The sequence below is a fragment of the Ranitomeya variabilis genome, chromosome 4, assembly GCF_051348905.1.
Source record: "Ranitomeya variabilis isolate aRanVar5 chromosome 4, aRanVar5.hap1, whole genome shotgun sequence".
In the NCBI taxonomy this organism is placed as follows: domain Eukaryota; kingdom Metazoa; phylum Chordata; class Amphibia; order Anura; family Dendrobatidae; genus Ranitomeya; species Ranitomeya variabilis.
This window is the reverse complement of record NC_135235.1, coordinates 419,473,820-419,496,014: the sequence shown is the minus strand read 5'-3', so window position 1 is coordinate 419,496,014 and position 22,195 is coordinate 419,473,820.

The window sequence follows — 22,195 nt, the reverse complement described above, 5'->3', positions numbered from 1 at the left end:
AATATATTTGTTAACAATATCAACCCAAAATATTTTTGTACACCACATTTTTTGTGAATACATAAATCAATGTGTGGAATGAACACTTCATCTCCTTTTCCTGATCCAGTGATCACTTTTGCTTGAATGACGTGAGAATGGAGTCCAGTAACAATAAGGCGAGTTCCATTACATAGACCGTTTTTTGTATTTAGATTCCGCAGCAACATTATGATTGTTCCAACTTTGAGTTGTAGTCTGTGGGATGGCATTCCTGATGGCGTAAGACTATTTAAAAATTCAACTGGATAAATGCTCTCGTTCATCTTCATTGTCTACATCCACTGAATCATCACTTTTGTACAACTTATACTCTCCAGGCATTCTATCCATCACAAGGGAATTTAGCAGAGCCACGTCATCATTCTTGGGACAGAGAATTGCATGAGAAGAGGCCCTCTCAACACTGCTTTGGTCGTTCACATCAATTTCAATGCATTGCCCAAAAACATCACTTACGATGCAGTCACTGCACAACATGTCTTCTGGTATTTCAATAATGTCTTCTCCAAGGTTGTATTTGTTGCTAAGTTTACCGTTACCAAGTTTAAGAAGCCAGTTGCTATACTCTGGGTCAGAAGATCGCATGTTGTTAATTAGTTGGAGTTTATTAAACTGTTTCCAAAGGTCAGCCATTTTTAAGCTGGACTCGATAACATCTGTTCTTGCTCCATTTGGCATGACTGGAAGGCATTGCCTAAAATCTCCACCAATGACAAAAACTTTACCCCCAAATGGAATTTCATTTTTTTTCAGCAAAATTTGTAGTCATTACTTCACGCAGAAGTCTGTCAATTAAGCTCAAAGCGTATTTGGGTGCCATGGTGCACTCGTCAAGTATGAAAAGATTTGCATTCTTTAACAGTCTTCCTGCAAATGTATCTTGTTTTATTTTGGAAAGAGAGATTTCGTTGACTGGAACTGGTGTCCCAAAGAGTGAATGGATAGTGCGACCTCCTCGTAAAAGGTTTGCTGCAATCCCTGTTGTAGCCGACGGCAATATGACTTTTCCCAACCCTCTAACGTGATGCATTAAAACTTTATAGAGGTATGTTTTACCGCTCCCTCCTGGACCATCAATAAAGAAACATTTTGGCCTTGCATCTGCTTGGTTTTCTATAGCGCTCACAATAGTGTCATATGCAATCCGTTGTAGTTTATTTAAGGAGTTTCTTTTCTCTGTTGCCAACAATAATTCATAAGCTTCGTCATACATGAACATGTGGAACTTGAATTGCAGGCTGTGGCAAATTAAAGTCTGAAAACATTTTCCATGCAGTAGTAAGACATTTTGGACATCTTGCATGGCATAAGATTCGCAATTTTGACAATTTCCACTTCTGTTGTGAAAATGTAAGCAGTAATCCTCGATTAGATGTTCTTTAAAATTTGCCCAAAGTTGAGCTGGATTTGTAGGTGGTCCAAATACACAGATGTAGGCAAACAATTCACGAAGTTGCTTAGGCATATGTAGGGTAACTGCATCTTCTAAAGTAAGTCTCCACACAGTATCATCCAATAGAAGTCCTAAAGCCAAAGCTGCAGCTTTAAATGTATCCTGCAATACTCCATTAACTGTTTTCAAATCGTCATAACTTGTAGCTCCTTTGGCATTCAGTAGTAACAGGCGAAGGCAATATCTTTCTTGATCCTTGACACTAACAGTATACATACGTCCAATTATTCTGCTAACTCCTCGTTGTCTTGGGTTCCAAGTTTTATTCCAAACATAATGCTCTGGAATCTCTCGGTACAAATACTGCCTTGCGTTTTCGTCATGTTGGTTCAGCAAAAACCATTCCATTAATGTTGACGTCATGCTTAAAGTTTTTGAGACATCTTTGACTTCAGGATCTTCAAATAAATAAAGCTGCTGTTGATTTGGTTAATGATTAGCTAAACGTATAATAGCATGGGGCTGTGAATGCATTTGAAATGCAAATATCCTCCAAGCAGCTTCTGGAGCACTGACATATCTTGAGTCAACAAAAGTTGATGATTCATCGTGATTGACTGTTTTCTGTTGTATTTCGATGTTAGCTTTGTCATGCCCCTTGTAGATGTACTTGAAAAGATATTTTACACTTTTTATTGAAGCACAAATTTCTAGGTTGATGTGACAGTTGTAGCGTTTTGATAAGTACGGGTTGTATGGGACTATCCATGAGTTATTTATAATTTTTTTTGTTGCAAACAATGTTATCAATGTGTTGTCGCCGGTAGGATGGGTAGCCATCCAAGTCTTTAACAGTGTGCTCTTTCAACTCCTTTGGAAATTTTGTACACTTAGGGCACAGGATTTGAACCACGCCGGCGGCGACAAATCAGCGAAGCTTAATTCAAATCACGTGCCAATTCGCAGCCTGGGATTTAAATCACATTTCGCTGATTGGTCGTGACCAATCAGCGAAATGCGATTTAAATCCAGCGGCAATATCGCTGATTGGTCGCGCCGGCTGGCCGATCAGCGACATTGGCACAGGATTTAATCACATTTCACCAGCTGGTGCGACCAATCAGCAACATTGCCGCGGGATTTAAATCACATTTCGCTGATTGGTCGTGGCCAATCAGTGAAGCGGTGTTTAAATTTTGCGCCAATGTTGCATATTGGTCTCGCCGGCTGGCAGCGGCCGATCAGCGAAACGTGATTTAAATAATAATAATATTAAAAAAATCATGATATTCTCACCTTCCGTCACCTCCACAGCAGCTTTTCCTGCAGCTCACGATGCTCCGGTCCCACTACTTTACTGATTGGTTGCTGCCAGCTCGCGCGACCAATCAGCGACATTGGCGCGGGATTTAAATCACGTTTCGCTGATTGGTCGTGACCAATCAGTGAAACACGATTTAAATCCAGCAGCAATGTCCCTGATTGGTTGCGCTGGCTGGCCACGACTAATCATCGAAGCGTGATTTAAATCCTGCGGCAATGTCGCTGATTAGTCCGCCAGCTGGGCGCGACCAATCATTGAAGCATGATTTAAATGCCGTGCCAATGTCGCTGATTGGTCACGCCGGCTGGCCGCGACCAATCAGCGAAGCAGTGGGACTGAAGCATCGCGACCAATCAGCGACATTGGTGCAGGATTTAAACACCGCTTCGCTGATTGGCCGCGACCAATTAGCGAAACCTGATTTAAGTCCCGCGGCAATGTTGATGATTGATCATGGCCAGCAGGCACGACCAATCAGCTAAACGTGATTTAAATCCAGCACCAATGTTCCTGATTGGTCGCGCCGACTGGCCGCGTCCAATTATCGAAGCGGTGGGAACGGAGCATCGCGACCAATCAGCAAAATTGGAGCAGGATTTAACCCCTTAATCCCATATGACATACTATCCTGTCAAGGTGACCTGGGACTTAATTCCCAGTGACGGGATAGTACGTCATATGCGATCGGCCGCACTCACGGAGGGAGTGCGGCCGATTGCGGCCGGGTGTCAGCTGACTATCGCAGCTGACATCCGGCACTATGTGCCAGGAGTGGACACATTAACCTCCGGCACACTGCGATCAAACATGATTGCAGTGTTCCGGCGGTACAGGGAAGCATTGCGCAGGGAGGGGGCTTCCTGTGTGTTTCCCTGAGACGATCGGTACAAGGTGATGTGCTCACCTTGTACCGAGCGTCTCCTCCCTGCAAGCCCCGGATCCAAAATGGCCACGGGGCTACTTACGGATCCTGCAGGGAGGTGGCTTACCAAGTGCCTGCTCAGAGCAGGCGCAGGTAAGCCAGGAGCAGGGCACGTCAGATCGCTGATCTGACACAGAGCTCTGCGAAGTGTCAGATCAACGATCTGTCACTATACAGTGATGTCCCCCCTGGGACAAAGTGAAAAAGTAAAAAAAAAAATGTTAAATTTGTAAAAAAAAAAAATTAAAAAAAATTCCTAAATAAAGAAAAAATATATATATATTGTTCCCATAAATACATTTCTTTATCTAAATAATAAAAAAAACAGTAAAAGCACACATATTCAGTATTGCTGCATCCGTAACGACCCGACCTATAAAACTGTCCCACTAGTTAACTCCTTCAGTGAACACCGTAACACAAAATAAAAAACTGAGGCAAAAAACAACGCTTTATTATCATACTGCCGAACAAAAAGTGGAATAACACGCGATCAAAAAGAGGGATATAAATAACCATGGTACCACTGAAAATGTCATCTTGTCCCGCAAAAAAACGAGCCACCATACAGTGTCATCAGCAAAAACATAAAAATGTATAGTCCTCTGAATAAAGCGATGCAAAAATAATTATTTTTTATATAAAATAGTTTTTATCATATAAAAGCGCCAAAACATAAAAAATTATGTAAATGAGGTATCGCTGTAATCGTACTGACCCGAAGAATTAAACTGCTTTATCCATTTTACCAAACGTGGAACGGTATAAACGCCCCCCCCCCAAAAGAAATTCATTAATAGCTGGTTTTTGGTCATTCTGCCTCACAAAAATCGGAATAAAAAGCGATCAAAGAATGTCACGTGCCCAAATATGGTACCAATAAAAACATCAACTCGTCCCACAAAAAACAAGACCTCACATGACTGTGGACCAAAATATGGAAAAATTATAGCTCTCAAAAAAAACGCTATTAAAAGTAAATCAAACCCCCTTCATCACCACCCTTAGTTAGGGTAAAATAATAAAATTAAAAAAAATTATTTATTTCCATTTTCCCATTAGGGCTAGGGTTAGGGTTAGGGCTAGGGTTAGGGTTATTGCTAGGGTTAGGGCTAGGGTTAGGGCTAGGGTTAGGGCTAGGGTTAGGGCTAGGGCTGGGGTTAGGTCTAGGCTTGGGGTTAGGTTTGGGGTGGGGCTAGGGCTACAGTTAGGGTTAGGGCAACAGTTAGGGCTGGGGCTAAAGTTAGGGTTAGGGCTGGGGCTAAAGTTAGGGTTGGGGCTAAAGTTAGGGTTAGGGTTGGGGCTAAAGTTAGGGTTATGGTTTTGATTACATTTACGGTTGGGATTAGGGTTAGGGGTGTGTCAGGGTTAGGGGTGTGGTTAGGGTTATGGTTGGGATTAGGGTTAGGGGTGTGTTTGGGATAGGGTTTCAGTTAGAATTGGGGGTTTCCACTGTTTAGGCACATCAGGGCTCTCCAAACGTGACATGGCATCCAATCTCAATTCCAGCCAATTCTGCATTGAAAAAGTAAAACAGTGCTCCTTCCCTTCCGAGCTCTCCCGTGCGCTGAAACAGGGGTTTACCCCAACATATGGGGTATCAGCATACTCAGGACAAATTGGACAACAACTATTGGGGTCCAATTTCTCTTGTTACCCTTGTGAAAATAAAAATTTGGGGGGCTAAAAAAACATTTTTGTGGGAAAAAAATTAATTTTTATTTTCACGACTCTGCGTTATAAACTGTAGTGAAACACTTGGGGGTTCAAAGTTCTCACAACACATCTAGATAAGTTCCTTGGGGGGTCTAGTTTCCAATATGGGGTCACTTGTTGGGGATTTCTACTGTTTAGGTGCATCAGGGGCTCTGCAAATGCAACGTAATGCCTGCAGACCAATCCATCTAAGTCTGCATTCCAAATGGCACTCTTTCCCTTCCGAGCTCTGCCATGCGCCCAAACGGTGGTTCCCCCCACATATGTGGTATCAGCGTACTCAGGGCAAATTGGACAACAACGTTTGGGGTCCAATTTCTCCTGTTACCCTTGGAAAAATACAAAACAGGGGCTAAAAAATATTTGTGTAAAAAAAATGATTTTTTATTTTCACGGCTCTGCGTTATAAGCTGTAGTGAAACACTTGGGGGTTCCAAGTTCTCACAACACATCTAGATAAGTTCCTTTGGGGTCTAGTTTCCAAAATGGTGTCACTTATGGGGGGTTTCTACTGTTTAGGTGCATCAGGGGCTCTGAAAATGCAACGTGACGTCTGCAGACCAATCCATCTATGTCTGCATTCCAAATGGCGCTCCTTCCTTTCCGAGCTCTGCCATGTGCCCAAACAGTGGTTCCCCTCCACATATGGGGTAGCAACGTACTCAGGACAAATTGAATGACAACTTTTGGGGTCGAATTTCTCCTGTTACCATTTGGAGGGCGATACGCGTTGGGTTGTGTCGCTTGGTCCATGTTAGCCTGCACACGGGGACTGTGTCTCTGGCTACTCCCTTGGGTAATATTATATATCTCTTACTCTTCTCATGGGTGACCATCTGCTTATACACTGCGCATTTCTTGCGGTGATTCATCTTTGCGGTGTACTTTCCACCGTTTATGCCCAGGTGGCTCAATATTGAGGGCTGCAGTCAGGGCTATTCTCTGCCTCGATTGGATATCTCGCCATTATATTTATGGCTGGGGGCAATCTATAGGTGCTAAGGCCATGAATACACATTTTGTCCTTTAGTCCCATGAGCCAGGGGGTAGGTATATATCAGTGTTGTTGTGCAGGCTTGCTTTTGTTTATTTAAATACTCCAAATATTATATGTTACCATCTGTATATGGACCAAGTTTTCTTGTGTATTGTTTTTAATTATGTTTTAATATTTTTTGTGTGGTGTGCCAATAAATTCTTGTTTCTACATTTGCTTCATTATTGTTTATATGTCTGGGTTTCAATGTTTAGGCACATCAGGGGCTCTCCAAATGCAACATGGCGTCCCATCTCAATTCCACTCGATTTTGCATTGAAAAGTCAAACGGCGCTCCTTCCCTTCCGAGCTCTGCCATGCGCCCAAACAGTGGTTTACCCCCACATATGGGGTATCCGCGTACTCAGAACAAATGGCACAACTTTTGGGGTCCATTTTCTTGGTAAAATAAAACACAAAAAATTTCCTTCAGCTCCAATTTGAACAAAAGTTATATGTTCATTTTTATTTAAACATTCCAAAAATTCCTGTAAAACACCTGAAGGGTTAATAAACTTCTTGAGTGTGGTTTTGAGCATCTTGAGGGGTGCAGTTTTTAGAATGGTGTCACACTTGGTTATTTTCTATCATATAGACCCCTCAAAATGATTTCAAATGTGATGTGGTCCCTAAAAAATATTGGTGTTGTAAAAATGAGAAATTGCTGGTCAACTTTTAACCCTTATAACTCCCTAACAAAAAAAAATTTTGGTTCCAAAATTGTGCTGATGTAAAGTAGACATGTGGGATATGTTACTTATTAATTATTTTGTGTGACATATCTCTGTGATTTAAGGGCATAAAAATTCAAAGTTGGAAAATTGCAAAATTTTCAAAATTTTCGCCAAATTTCCATTTTTTTCACAAATAAACGCAAGTTTTATCGAGGAAATTTTACCACTATCATGAAGTACAGTATGTCACGAGAAAACAGTTTCAGAATCACCAAGATCCGTTGAGTTATAACCTCATAAAGGGACAGTGGTCTGAATTGTAAAAATTGGCCCGGTCATTAACGTGCAAACCACCCTTGGGGCTTAAGGGGTTAAACACCGTTTCGCTGATTGGCCACGACCAATCAGCGAAATGTGATTTAAATCCCGTGGAAATGTTGCTGATTGGTCGCGCCAATCAGCTGCACTGGATTTCTGTGACAGACAGACAGACAAACAGACGGAAGTGGACCTTAGACGATTTTATAGTAGAAGAGAATGTGTCAGTGGTGATTCACACTAAAATGGTGTGGATAGTCCCTGGTGCCAAAATATTGGCATTGTAGAATGAAGTAATATATAGTGTCTTGTTTTTTATTCTACTGGTGAAATGCATTGCAGAAATACAATTTTGTGGAGCTGTGATCATAAATGTGTCAGACTAGAAAACACAACAAAAATCCAGCAACCAGCAAAGAGGTACAGAGCACCACCCTGGTTGTACCACGTCCCATGACTTCATTTTAGCTGATGAAGTTACATTGCAGACTTGACTTGGTCCACAGCCCCACTGTTGGAAGATAATGGTTATCTGTTTAACAGCATGAAGTCTGAGTCATTGTTCCAGGAAGAGGAAACAAATCTACAGGGAGGCAGGCTGGGCATGTGCCCCGGGTGCAGAGTGAAGAGGGGTGCTGGTGGGTCAGTTTCCACCATGATCATGGCAGTTTAAAAATTTGTGGAGGGACTGGCACTTTAGTAGAGCAGTCATCAGTAACATATCTAGCTGTTGCAGACTTATGGGGAGAGAAAGTATGAGATCAAGGGCTCTCCCTACTGGTTGATATGTGCAGCGCCATCACGGGTGAAGTCAGCAGGGAGAATCTCCACAGTACTGCCCTGTGCAATGATGAGCTGTCAGCTGATCAGTGCACAGTTATCGCCTCTTCACCGCATAGTAGGAGTGCTCACTGCCCTACCTGTGTGTGAGAATGCATCATATTGCTGGTTCACCGAGCATCAGCCAATCAATGCATGGCTTAGCTTTTTAAGATACTGCTGCCTCAGCTCTGCAAATACTGCAAGCAGAGGGGCGTCTTAGGGGGCCTGGCAATTCTCAGCTGCACAGGGGCCAAATAAAGCTCAGTGACCAGTATATAAGGAACATCATCTGTTGAGTGGGGCTTGATGCAAATGGGACATGGCTTCATGGGGAACCCAGACTTTAGTGCAGGAAGGAAACCCAGTGGTTGCCATGTACAACAGTTTGTAAACAAAGGCAAGTGAGTACTGCAATGTGATGTGAAGTGTGCTCCATTTTATAGTTGCATGTGTACCAAGAACTGAATTACGCTATGACTTTGAAAGATGATACTCCCCTCTGATGTATGTGCACTTGAACTTGTTCTTTTCTTTCCTGAAGCTTGTTGTGTATTGGTTTGAGGAAGAAGCAGGAAGTTTCTGTTCAGGAAGTGAAGTGACAGACTCATACCTAGGGGAGAGAGACAGGACAACAAGTATGTCCCAACACTGAGAGACTGGAAAATGACCTATAGGCTTCAAGGGAGAAGATAGTGACTGGTTACCACAGGATCGATGACCAGAACCTTGTCAGAAGGAAAGAGTCACATCGAACAGCCAATGTGGTTCTCCTCAAGCACCTGTAACCTGTGAGAGAGAGAACAGCACTGTGACACCAGTAATCCCACAACATTGAAAGTGGGGACATGAAAATTCTCACAGTGCTAGTAGTGAACTCAATGACATCACCCCAGTTCATCGTCTCTGCTCAAAATGAACTAAAAATGTGAATGCAGCTTCAGTGACCAGTAGTGTTGAGCGATACTTTCCGATATCGGAAAGTATCGGTATCGGAAAGTATCGGCCGATACCGTCACAGTATCGGAATCCAATCCGATACCGATACCCGATCCCAATGCAAGTCAATGGGACGAAAATATCGGAATTAAAATAAACCCTTTCTTTCCTTGTAGGTTAATTCTACATGAAGGAAAACAACTAAGAATAATGTAGGATGTATTGGGGGAGGTGGCGGAGACATTAAAGGCACAGGGGTTTATCCCAATCAAATAGAATAGCAGTATTTTTAATTTTTTTATGACGTTCGGCGTTAGAAAGAATTTGACTATGTTAATTTTTTATTTATTTTGTCAGATATTGATGTTTCACTACTTCCACGCCCTTCACCCTATTTTTTACTTCTCCCACACTTTCTTCTTCATTATCCTCATCATCAGCTTCTGTGACATCAACTTCTTCACCTTATTCATCTTCTTCTTTTCTACGTATATATATATTTTTTTTTTACATTGTTCATATTCTTTTTATTTAACTATTATCTTTTTTATATTCAACTTCTTCATCATATTCTTATTTGTGACAGGTATTCCCGTAGTTGTTATCTATAAAAGTTTGAAGATTACACCTTCCGTTCTGCCTGTCACAAAACAGTTACATTTGTCCGCGTTCAGTTTGGCCTGCAGCATCAGGCTTTATCCAGGGGGACCACGAGGAGGAACGGACTCACCCCCATACACTGCTTAGTCTTCTTCTGCTTATAATTTAGATAATATCTTTTGCTCTGATATTTAGTCTTATGCTTAATGTTCTTCTGCTCTTTGTTCTGCAGCCTCTTGTTCTTCTGCTTCTCGGTCTTCCAGGTTGTCGTCGTCATCTCCAGGGTCGTCATCTCCAGGGTCGTCGTCATCGGGGTCGTCGTCATCGGGGTCGTCGTCATCGGGGTCGTCTTCAGGGTCATCGTCTCCAGGGTCGTCGTCATCTCGGTGGTTGTCGTCTCTGGTGTCGTCATCATCTTAGGGGTGGTCTTCCGGGTCATCGTCTTTCGGGTCTTGAACTTGGAAATGTAGCAGAAGGTACAAGAAGGCTGAGAAAATGCCGAGAAACAGCTGATGGAACTGGAACTCGGATGGCTACCCGAAGGTCCAAGAGCCAATGGAACTACCGAGGACCAGCTGACGTTACTGGAACCCGGTTACTAAGCAGGAGGTACCCGTGCCTGAAAGCACTACCAAGGACCACCTGACGTTGGTGGAACTCGGATACCCAGAGGGAGGCACCTAAGCCAAAGGCTCTGCCCGGAACCAGCTGACGGTACTGGAACCAGGATGGGGAGCAGAAGGTACAAGAGCAAAAGACACTGCCGAGAACCAGCTGACGGTACTGGAACCCGGATGGGTAGCCGAAGGTCCAAGAGCCAATGGAACTACCGAGGACCAGCTGACGTTACTGGAACCCGGTTACTAAGCAGGAGGTACCCGTGCCTGAAAGCACTACCAAGGACCACCTGACGTTGGTGGAACTCGGATACCCAGAGGGAGGCACCTAAGCCAAAGGCTCTGCCCGGAACCAGCTGACGGTACTGGAACCAGGATGGGGAGCAGAAGGTACAAGAGCAAAAGACACTGCCGAGAACCAGCTGACGGTACTGGAACCCGGATGGGGACCTATTCAAGCTTGTCTTCCTAGGGCCCCAACTGGCGGTGTGTTAGAGCCCAGGGAGAGCAGGAGGAGGAGCAGGGGGAGGGGAGTGTAGGCCGAAGCCTGCACTGGCGGCAGCTTTGGGTGTGTTGTGTCTGCGTGGCTTTTGCAGGACACGTTGCCGGCTACACAGCAGGGGAACAGCTGGCGGTGCTGGACCCCACTGACACATTGGCGAGGTGTTTGGCTCTGTGCAGCCAGCACTTCCGGACAGCAACTAGCGTTGTTGGAGCCCGGGCTCTGCAGGTGGAGCAGAGTGTAGGCCGAAGCCTAATTGAACCGATTTCAAAAGTCACCTTTAACCCCCCCTCAGGGGTTACAAAGTAGAAGAGCCACAGCTTATGCAGCAGCAGTGCTGCGCAAGTCAAAGGTTGCTCTTGTAATTTTTCTCCTTGCACACGCTGAATGGAACACGTATAACATTTAGCCCTTTATACAGTCAAACTGTGTAATGGAGGCGAGAGTTCCCTTTGTAATGAGACGCAGCACAGGTGTCAAGAATCCCACCTTGGTGCTGGGTGCAGCCTCCCGAGCGTTGTTATTTGCTGTACAGGAGTCTGCGCTGTCGTGTTATCCCCTGGCCTAGCGCCGTTAGCGCTGCCCATCTTCTGGCATCATGTAATGTCGGCCGGTGCGGTTCGCGATGACCATGAATCCCAGCCCCGCAGTGTCTTAACATTGTTAAAACACTGCGGGGCTGGGATTCAGGGCCTGGCGCAGCACATATGTTGGCCTCTCACACTCGGGTCCTTACACCCGCTTCAGACTGTGCGGCGTCATCTGATCCCTTATCGCATGCCACGGCCATGAAGCCACACAGTCCGAAGAAGGCGGAAGGAGAGGAGGGACAGGCGAACTGATGCACTGATCCTGCCCATGAATCACACCCTCGCAGTCCCAATAAATAAGACACCGAGGGGCGTTGTGTGGGTCAGGGCGGCCGCAGAGGCGCAGCCAGCCAAACAATGATGCCAGAAGACGGGCAGCGCTACCAAGGGGGTTGCAGCGTGTCATTACAAAGGAAAGTCACACCACCGGGACGGTTAAATGGTCACACAGAGGACACATTTCAGACGTGTTTTCAGTTCCACATGTGCGAGGAGAATACGTTTCTGAGCCACCTTGCACACATGCAGCATTACCGCTGTACAAGGTGGCTGGATAACGTAAAAACGCCTGGGGGAGGGGGGACAGGTTCCCTTCAATTTCAGTTCTTGTGTCTGCGTGGCTTTTGCAGGACACGTTGCCGGCTGCACAGCAGGGGAACAGCTGGCGGTGCTGGACCCCACTGACACATTGGCTGGTGTTTTTCTCTGTGCAGCTAGCACATCTGGGCCCCAACTGGCGGTGTGTTAGAGCCCAGGGACAGCAGGAGGAGGAGCAGGAGGAGGAGGAGCAGGGGGAGGGGAGTGTAGGCCGAAGCCTGCACTGGCGGCAGCTTTGGGTGTGTTGTGTCTGCGTGGCTTTTGCAGGACACGTTGCCGGCTACACAGCAGGGGAACAGCTGGCGGTGCTGGACCCCACTGACACATTGGCGAGGTGTTTGGCTCTGTGCAGCCAGCACTTCCGGACAGCAACTAGCGTTGTTGGAGCCCGGGCTCTGCAGGTGGAGCAGAGTGTAGGCCGAAGCCTAATTGAACCGATTTCAAAAGTCACCTTTAACCCCCCCTCAGGGGTTACAAAGTAGAAGAGCCACAGCTTATGCAGCAGCAGTGCTGCGCAAGTCAAAGGTTGCTCTTGTAATTTTTCTCCTTGCACACGCTGAATGGAACACGTATAACATTTAGCCCTTTATACAGTCAAACTGTGTAATGGAGGCGAGAGTTCCCTTTGTAATGAGACGCAGCACAGGTGTCAAGAATCCCACCTTGGTGCTGGGTGCAGCCTCCCGAGCGTTGTTATTTGCTGTACAGGAGTCTGCGCTGTCGTGTTATCCCCTGGCCTAGCGCCGTTAGCGCTGCCCATCTTCTGGCATCATGTAATGTCGGCCGGTGCGGTTCGCGATGACCATGAATCCCAGCCCCGCAGTGTCTTAACATTGTTAAAACACTGCGGGGCTGGGATTCAGGGCCTGGCGCAGCACATATGTTCGCCTCTCACACTCGGGTCCTTACACCCGCTTCAGACTGTGCGGCGTCATCTGATCCCTTATCGCATGCCACGGCCATGAAGCCGCACAGTCCGAACAAGGCGGAAGGAGAGGAGGGACAGGCGAACTGATGCACTGATCCTGCCCATCAATCACACCCTCGCAGTCCCAATAAATAAGACACCGAGGGGCGTTGTGTGGGTCAGGGCGGCCGCAGAGGCGCAGCCAGCCAAACAATGATGCCAGAAGACGGGCAGCGCTACCAAGGGGGTTGCAGCATGTCATTACAAAGGAAAGTCACACCACCGGGACGGTTAAATGGTCACACAGAGGACACATTTCAGACGTGTTTTCAGTTCCACATGTGCGAGGAGAATACGTTTCTGAGCCACCTTGCACACATGCAGCATTACCGCTGTACAAGGTGGCTGGATAACGTAAAAACGCCTGGGGGAGGGGGGACAGGTTCCCTTCAATTTCAGTTCTTGTGTCTGCGTGGCTTTTGCAGGACACGTTGCCGGCTGCACAGCAGGGGAACAGCTGGCGGTGCTGGACCCCACTGACACATTGGCTGGTGTTTTTCTCTGTGCAGCTAGCACATCTGGGCCCCAACTGGCGGTGTGTTAGAGCCCAGGGACAGCAGGAGGAGGAGCAGGAGGAGGAGGAGCAGGGGGAGGGGAGTGTAGGCCGAAGCCTGCACTGGCGGCAGCTTTGGGTGTGTTGTGTCTGCGTGGCTTTTGCAGGACACGTTGCCGGCTACACAGCAGGGGAACAGCTGGCGGTGCTGGACCCCACTGACACATTGGCGAGGTGTTTGGCTCTGTGCAGCCAGCACTTCCGGACAGCAACTAGCGTTGTTGGAGCCCGGGCTCTGCAGGTGGAGCAGAGTGTAGGCCGAAGCCTAATTGAACCGATTTCAAAAGTCACCTTTAACCCCCCCTCAGGGGTTACAAAGTAGAAGAGCCACAGCTTATGCAGCAGCAGTGCTGCGCAAGTCAAAGGTTGCTCTTGTAATTTTTCTCCTTGCACACGCTGAATGGAACACGTATAACATTTAGCCCTTTATACAGTCAAACTGTGTAATGGAGGCGAGAGTTCCCTTTGTAATGAGACGCAGCACAGGTGTCAAGAATCCCACCTTGGTGCTGGGTGCAGCCTCCCGAGCGTTGTTATTTGCTGTACAGGAGTCTGCGCTGTCGTGTTATCCCCTGGCCTAGCGCCGTTAGCGCTGCCCATCTTCTGGCATCATGTAATGTCGGCCGGTGCGGTTCGCGATGACCATGAATCCCAGCCCCGCAGTGTCTTAACATTGTTAAAACACTGCGGGGCTGGGATTCAGGGCCTGGCGCAGCACATATGTTCGCCTCTCACACTCGGGTCCTTACACCCGCTTCAGACTGTGCGGCGTCATCTGATCCCTTATCGCATGCCACGGCCATGAAGCCGCACAGTCCGAACAAGGCGGAAGGAGATGAGGGACAGGCGAACTGATGCACTGATCCTGCCCATCAATCACACCCTCGCAGTCCCATTAAATAAGACAACGAGGGCTGTTGTGTGGGTCAGGGCGGCCGCAGAGGCGCAGCCAGCCAAACAATGATGCCAGAAGACGGGCAGCGTTACCAAGGAACTTGTTGCGTGTGTCAATACAAAGTCAAATCACACCTGAGGGACGTTTTAATGGTCACAGAGGACACATTTTAGACGTGTTCACTTCAACATGGGCAAGGAGAATAAGTTTCTGAGCCACCTTGAACACATGTAGCATTACTGCTGTTCAAGGTAGCTGTAAAACATAGAAACACCTGGGGGAGGGGGGACAGGTTCCCTTCAATTTCAGTTCTTGTGTCTGCGTGGCGGTCGCAGGACACGTTGCCGGCTACACAGCAGGGGAACAGCTGGCGGTGCTGAACCCCACTGACACATTGGCTGGTGTTTTTCTCTGTGCAGCTAGCACATCTGGGCAAAAACTGGCGTTGTTAGAGCCCAGGGTCAGCAGGAGGAGCAGGGGGAGCGGAGTGTAGGCCGAAGCCTGCACTCGAGCAAGTTGAAAGGAAACCTTTAACCCCCCCCCCCCCCAGGCGTTTGTAGCTGAAAGAGCCATTGTGTACAGCACTAATGCTGGAAAAGGTAAACTTAGCTCTTTTAATTATGGTCCTTGTACATGCGGAACCTAACATTTATGAAATGTGTCTCCTCACAGCGTTAAACCGTCCGGTAGGTGGAACTTTCCTTTGTCGTGTGACGCAGCACAGCCATCATTTTTACCCCCTTGGCGCCGTGCGCCGCCTCCTCAGCGTTGTTTGAATCTGTCCCGGAGCCTGCGCTGTTAGGTTAGCCCTTGGCCATGCACACATGTTGCGCTGCCCGTCTTCTGACCTCATTTGGTGTCAGGCTGGCTGCGCCTGTGCGGGTGCGCTGGCCGAGATCCCGCCTCGCAGTGTCGTCTAATGTAATCCCACCGCGGGCCTGTGATCCGTGCCCGTGCGCAGTGCATATCCTCTCCTCTCACTCCCCTCCCTACGGCTTTTTCAGACTGTGCGGTGTCACGGCCGTGGCATGCTATTAGGGACCAGCTGACATCGCACAGTCTGAAGAAGCCGTAGGGAGGGGAGTGAGAGGAGAGGATATGCACTGCGCACGGGCACGGATCACAGGCCCGCGGTGGGATTACATTAGACGACACTGCGAGGCGGGATCTCGGCCAGCGCACCCGCACAGGCGCAGCCAGCCTGACACCAAATGAGGTCAGAAGACGGGCAGCGCAACATGTGTGCATGGCCAAGGGCTAACCTAACAGCGCAGGCTCCGGGACAGATTCAAACAACGCTGAGGAGGGGGCGCACGGCGCCAAGGGGGTAAAAATGATGGCTGTGCTGCGTCACACGACAAAGGAAAGTTCCACCTACCGGACGGTTTAACGCTGTGTGGGGACACATTTCATAAGTGTTTGGTTCAGCATGTGCAAGGAGCATCACGAAAAGAGGCACTTTTTCCCTTTGCATCATTACCGCTGCACAAGGTGGCTCCTTCAGTAACAAACGCCTGGGGGGGGGGGGGTCAGGTTCCCTTACATTTAACTTGTTGTGCCTGCGTGGCGGTCGCAGTACACGTTGCCGTATACACAGCAGGGGAACAGCTGGCGGTGCTGAACCCCACTAACACATTGGCGAGGTGTTTGGCTCTGTGCGTACAGCACTTCTGGACGGCAACTGGCGGTGTTGGAGCCCAGGGACAGGTGGAGGAGGAGGAGGTTGGAGGAGGTAGGAGGGATTGCCACACACACAGCAGGGGAACAGCTGACGTTACTGAACCCCAATAACAGAGGAGGGACTGTTGACTGTGCGTACAGCACTTCTGGACGGCAACTGGCGGTGTTGGAGCCCAGGGACAGGTGGAGGAGGAGGAGGTTGGAGGAGGTAGGAGGGATTGCCACACACACAGCAGGGGAACAGCTGACGTTACTGAACCCCAATAACAGAGGAGGGACTGTTGACTGTGCGTACAGCACTTCTGGACGGCAACTGGCGGTGTTGGAGCCCAGGGACAGGTGGAGGAGGAGGAGGTTGGAGGAGGTTGGAGGAGGTAGGAGGGATTGCCACACACACAGCAGGGGAACAGCTGACGTTACTGAACCCCAATAACAGAGGAGGGACTGTTGACTGTGCGTACAGCACTTCTGGACGGCAACTGGCGGTGTTGGAGCCCAGGGACAGGTGGAGGAGGAGGAGGTTGGAGGAGGTTGGAGGAGGTAGGAGGGATTGCCACACACACAGCAGGGGAACAGCTGACGTTACTGAACCCCAATAACAGAGGAGGGACTGTTGACTGTGCGTACAGCACTTCTGGACGGCAACTGGCGGTGTTGGAGCCCAGGGACAGGTGGAGGAGGAGGAGGTTGGAGGAGGTAGGAGGGATTGCCACACACACAGCAGGGGAACAGCTGACGTTACTGAACCCCAATAACAGAGGAGGGACTGTTGACTGTGCGTACAGCACTTCTGGACGGCAACTGGCGGTGTTGGAGCCCAGGGACAGGTGGAGGAGGAGGAGGTTGGAGGAGGTAGGAGGGATTGCCACACACACAGCAGGGGAACAGCTGACGTTACTGAACCCCAATAACAGAGGAGGGACTGTTGACTGTGCGTACAGCACTTCTGGACGGCAACTGGCGGTGTTGGAGCCCAGGGACAGGTGGAGGAGGAGGAGGTTGGAGGAGGTTGGAGGAGGTAGGAGGGATTGCCACACACACAGCAGGGGAACAGCTGACGTTACTGAACCCCAATAACAGAGGAGGGACTGTTGACTGTGCGTACAGCACTTCTGGACGGCAACTGGCGGTGTTGGAGCCCAGGGACAGGTGGAGGAGGAGGAGGTTGGAGGAGGTAGGAGGGATTGCCACACACACAGCAGGGGAACAGCTGACGTTACTGAACCCCAATAACAGAGGAGGGACTGTTGACTGTGCGTACAGCACTTCTGGACGGCAACTGGCGGTGTTGGAGCCCAGGGACAGGTGGAGGAGGAGGAGGTTGGAGGAGGTAGGAGGGATTGCCACACACACAGCAGGGGAACAGCTGACGTTACTGAACCCCAATAACAGAGGAGGGACTGTTGACTGTGCGTACAGCACTTCTGGACGGCAACTGGCGGTGTTGGAGCCCAGGGACAGGTGGAGGAGGAGGAGGTTGGAGGAGGTAGGAGGGATTGCCACACACACAGCAGGGGAACAGCTGACGTTACTGAACCCCAATAACAGAGGAGGGACTGTTGACTGTGCGTACAGCACTTCTGGACGGCAACTGGCGGTGTTGGAGCCCAGGGACAGGTGGAGGAGGAGGAGGTTGGAGGAGGTAGGAGGGATTGCCACACACACAGCAGGGGAACAGCTGACGTTACTGAACCCCAATAACAGAGGAGGGACTGTTGACTGTGCGTACAGCACTTCTGGACGGCAACTGGCGGTGTTGGAGCCCAGGGACAGGTGGAGGAGGAGGAGGTTGGAGGAGGTAGGAGGGATTGCCACACACACAGCAGGGGAACAGCTGACGTTACTGAACCCCAATAACAGAGGAGGGACTGCTGACTGTGCGTACAGCACTTCTGGACGGCAACTGGCGGTGTTGGAGCCCAGGGACAGGTGGAGGAGGAGGAGGTTGGAGGAGGTAGGAGGGATTGCCACACACACAGCAGGGGAACAGCTGACGTTACTGAACCCCAATAACAGAGGAGGGACTGTTGACTGTGCGTACAGCACTTCTGGACGGCAACTGGCGGTGTTGGAGCCCAGGGACAGGTGGAGGAGGAGGAGGTTGGAGGAGGTAGGAGGGATTGCCACACACACAGCAGGGGAACAGCTGACGTTACTGAACCCCAATAACAGAGGAGGGACTGTTGACTGTGCGTACAGCACTTCTGGACGGCAACTGGCGGTGTTGGAGCCCAGGGACAGGTGGAGGAGGAGGAGGTTGGAGGAGGTTGGAGGAGGTAGGAGGGATTGCCACACACACAGCAGGGGAACAGCTGACGTTACTGAACCCCAATAACAGAGGAGGGACTGTTGACTGTGCGTACAGCACTTCTGGACGGCAACTGGCGGTGTTGGAGCCCAGGGACAGGTGGAGGAGGAGGAGGTTGGAGGAGGTAGGAGGGATTGCCACACACACAGCAGGGGAACAGCTGACGTTACTGAACCCCAATAACAGAGGAGGGACTGTTGACTGTGCGTACAGCACTTCTGGACGGCAACTGGCGGTGTTGGAGCCCAGGGACAGGTGGAGGAGGAGGAGGTTGGAGGAGGTTGGAGGAGGTAGGAGGGATTGCCACACACACAGCAGGGAAACAGCTGACGTTACTGAACCCCAATAACAGAGGAGGGACTGCTGACTGTGCGTACAGCACTTCTGGACGGCAACTGGCGGTGTTGGAGCCCAGGGACAGGTGGAGGAGGAGGAGGTTGGAGGAGGTAGGAGGGATTGCCACACACACAGCAGGGGAACAGCTGACGTTACTGAACCCCAATAACAGAGGAGGGACTGTTGACTGTGCGTACAGCACTTCTGGACGGCAACTGGCGGTGTTGGAGCCCAGGGACAGGTGGAGGAGGAGGAGGTTGGAGGAGGTAGGAGGGATTGCCACACACACAGCAGGGGAACAGCTGACGTTACTGAACCCCAATAACAGAGGAGGGACTGTTGACTGTGCGTACAGCACTTCTGGACGGCAACTGGCGGTGTTGGAGCCCAGGGACAGGTGGAGGAGGAGGAGGTTGGAGGAGGTAGGAGGGATTGCCACACACACAGCAGGGGAACAGCTGACGTTACTGAACCCCAATAACAGAGGAGGGACTGTTGACTGTGCGTACAGCACTTCTGGACGGCAACTGGCGGTGTTGGAGCCCAGGGACAGGTGGAGGAGGAGGAGGTTGGAGGAGGTAGGAGGGATTGCCACACACACAGCAGGGGAACAGCTGACGTTACTGAACCCCAATAACAGAGGAGGGACTGTTGACTGTGCGTACAGCACTTCTGGACGGCAACTGGCGGTGTTGGAGCCCAGGGACAGGTGGAGGAGGAGGAGGTTGGAGGAGGTTGGAGGAGGTAGGAGGGATTGCCACACACACAGCAGGGGAACAGCTGACGTTACTGAACCCCAATAACAGAGGAGGGTCTGTTGACTGTGCGTACAGCACTTCTGGACGGCAACTGGCGGTGTTGGAGCCCAGGGACAGGTGGAGGAGGAGGAGGTTGGAGGAGGTAGGAGGGATTGCCACACACACAGCAGGGGAACAGCTGACGTTACTGAACCCCAATAACAGAGGAGGGACTGTTGACTGTGCGTACAGCACTTCTGGACGGCAACTGGCGGTGTTGGAGCCCAGGGACAGGTGGAGGAGGAGGAGGTTGGAGGAGGTTGGAGGAGGTAGGAGGGATTGCCACACACACAGCAGGGGAACAGCTGACGTTACTGAACCCCAATAACAGAGGAGGGACTGTTGACTGTGCGTACAGCACTTCTGGACGGCAACTGGCGGTGTTGGAGCCCAGGGACAGGTGGAGGAGGAGGAGGTTGGAGGAGGTAGGAGGGATTGCCACACACACAGCAGGGGAACAGCTGACGTTACTGAACCCCAATAACAGAGGAGGGACTGTTGACTGTGCGTACAGCACTTCTGGACGGCAACTGGCGGTGTTGGAGCCCAGGGACAGGTGGAGGAGGAGGAGGTTGGAGGAGGTAGGAGGGATTGCCACACACACAGCAGGGGAACAGCTGACGTTACTGAACCCCAATAACAGAGGAGGGACTGTTGACTGTGCGTACAGCACTTCTGGACGGCAACTGGCGGTGTTGGAGCCCAGGGACAGGTGGAGGAGGAGGAGGTTGGAGGAGGTAGGAGGGATTGCCACACACACAGCAGGGGAACAGCTGACGTTACTGAACCCCAATAACAGAGGAGGGACTGTTGACTGTGCGTACAGCACTTCTGGACGGCAACTGGCGGTGTTGGAGCCCAGGGACAGGTGGAGGAGGAGGAGGTTGGAGGAGGTAGGAGGGATTGCCACACACACAGCAGGGGAACAGCTGACGTTACTGAACCCCAATAACAGAGGAGGGACTGTTGACTGTGCGTACAGCACTTCTGGACGGCAACTGGCGGTGTTGGAGCCCAGGGACAGGTGGAGGAGGAGGAGGTTGGAGGAGGTAGGAGGGATTGCCACACACACAGCAGGGGAACAGCTGACGTTACTGAACCCCAATAACAGAGGAGGGACTGTTGACTGTGCGTACAGCACTTCTGGACGGAAACTGGCGGTGTTGGAGCCCAGGGACAGGTGGAGGAGGAGGAGGTTGGAGGAGGTTGGAGGAGGTAGGAGGGATTGCCACACACACAGCAGGGGAACAGCTGATGTTACTGAACCCCAATAACAGAGGAGGGACTGTTGACTGTGCGTACAGCACTTCTGGACGGCAACTGGCAGTGTTGGAGCCCAGGGACAGGTGGAGGAGGAGGAGGTTGGAGGAGGTAGGAGGGATTGCCACACACACAGCAGGGGAACAGCTGACGTTACTGAACCCCAATAACAGAGGAGGGACTGTTGACTGTGCATACAGCACTTCTGGACGGCAACTGGCGGTGTTGGAGCCCAGGGACAGGTGGAGGAGGAGGAGGTTGGAGGAGGTAGGAGGGATTGCCACACACACAGCAGGGGAACAGCTGACGTTACTGAACCCCAATAACAGAGGAGGGACTGTTGACTGTGCGTACAGCACTTCTGGACGGCAACTGGCGGTGTTGGAGCCCAGGGACAGGTGGAGGAGGAGGAGGTTGGAGGAGGTAGGAGGGATTGCCACACACACAGCAGGGGAACAGCTGACGTTACTGAACCCCAATAACAGAGGAGGGACTGTTGACTGTGCGTACAGCACTTCTGGACGGCAACTGGCGGTGTTGGAGCCCAGGGACAGGTGGAGGAGGAGGAGGTTGGAGGAGGTAGGAGGGATTTCCACACACAGCAGGGGAACAGCTGACGTTACTAAACCCCAATAACAGAGGAGGGACTGTTGACTGTGCGTACAGCACTTCTGAACGGCAACTGGCGGTGTTGGAGCCCAGGGACAGGTGGAGGAGGAGGAGGTTGGAGGAGGTTGGAGGAGGTAGGAGGGATTGCCACACACACAGCAGGGGAACAGCTGACGTTACTGAACCCCAATAACAGAGGAGGGACTGTTGACTGTGCGTACAGCACTTCTGGACGGCAACTGGCGGTGTTGGAGCCCAGGGACAGGTGGAGGAGGAGGAGGTTGGAGGAGGTAGGAGGGATTGCCACACACACAGCAGGGGAACAGCTGACGTTACTGAACCCCAATAACAGAGGAGGGACTGTTGACTGTGCGTACAGCACTTCTGGACGGCAACTGGCGGTGTTGGAGCCCAGGGACAGGTGGAGGAGGAGGAGGTTGGAGGAGGTAGGAGGGATTGCCACACACACAGCAGGGGAACAGCTGACGTTACTGAACCCCAATAACAGAGGAGGGACTGTTGACTGTGCGTACAGCACTTCTGGACGGCAACTGGCGGTGTTGGAGCCCAGGGACAGGTGGAGGAGGAGGAGGTTGGAGGAGGTTGGAGGAGGTAGGAGGGATTGCCACACACACAGCAGGGGAACAGCTGACGTTACTGAACCCCAATAACAGAGGAGGGACTGTTGACTGTGCGTACAG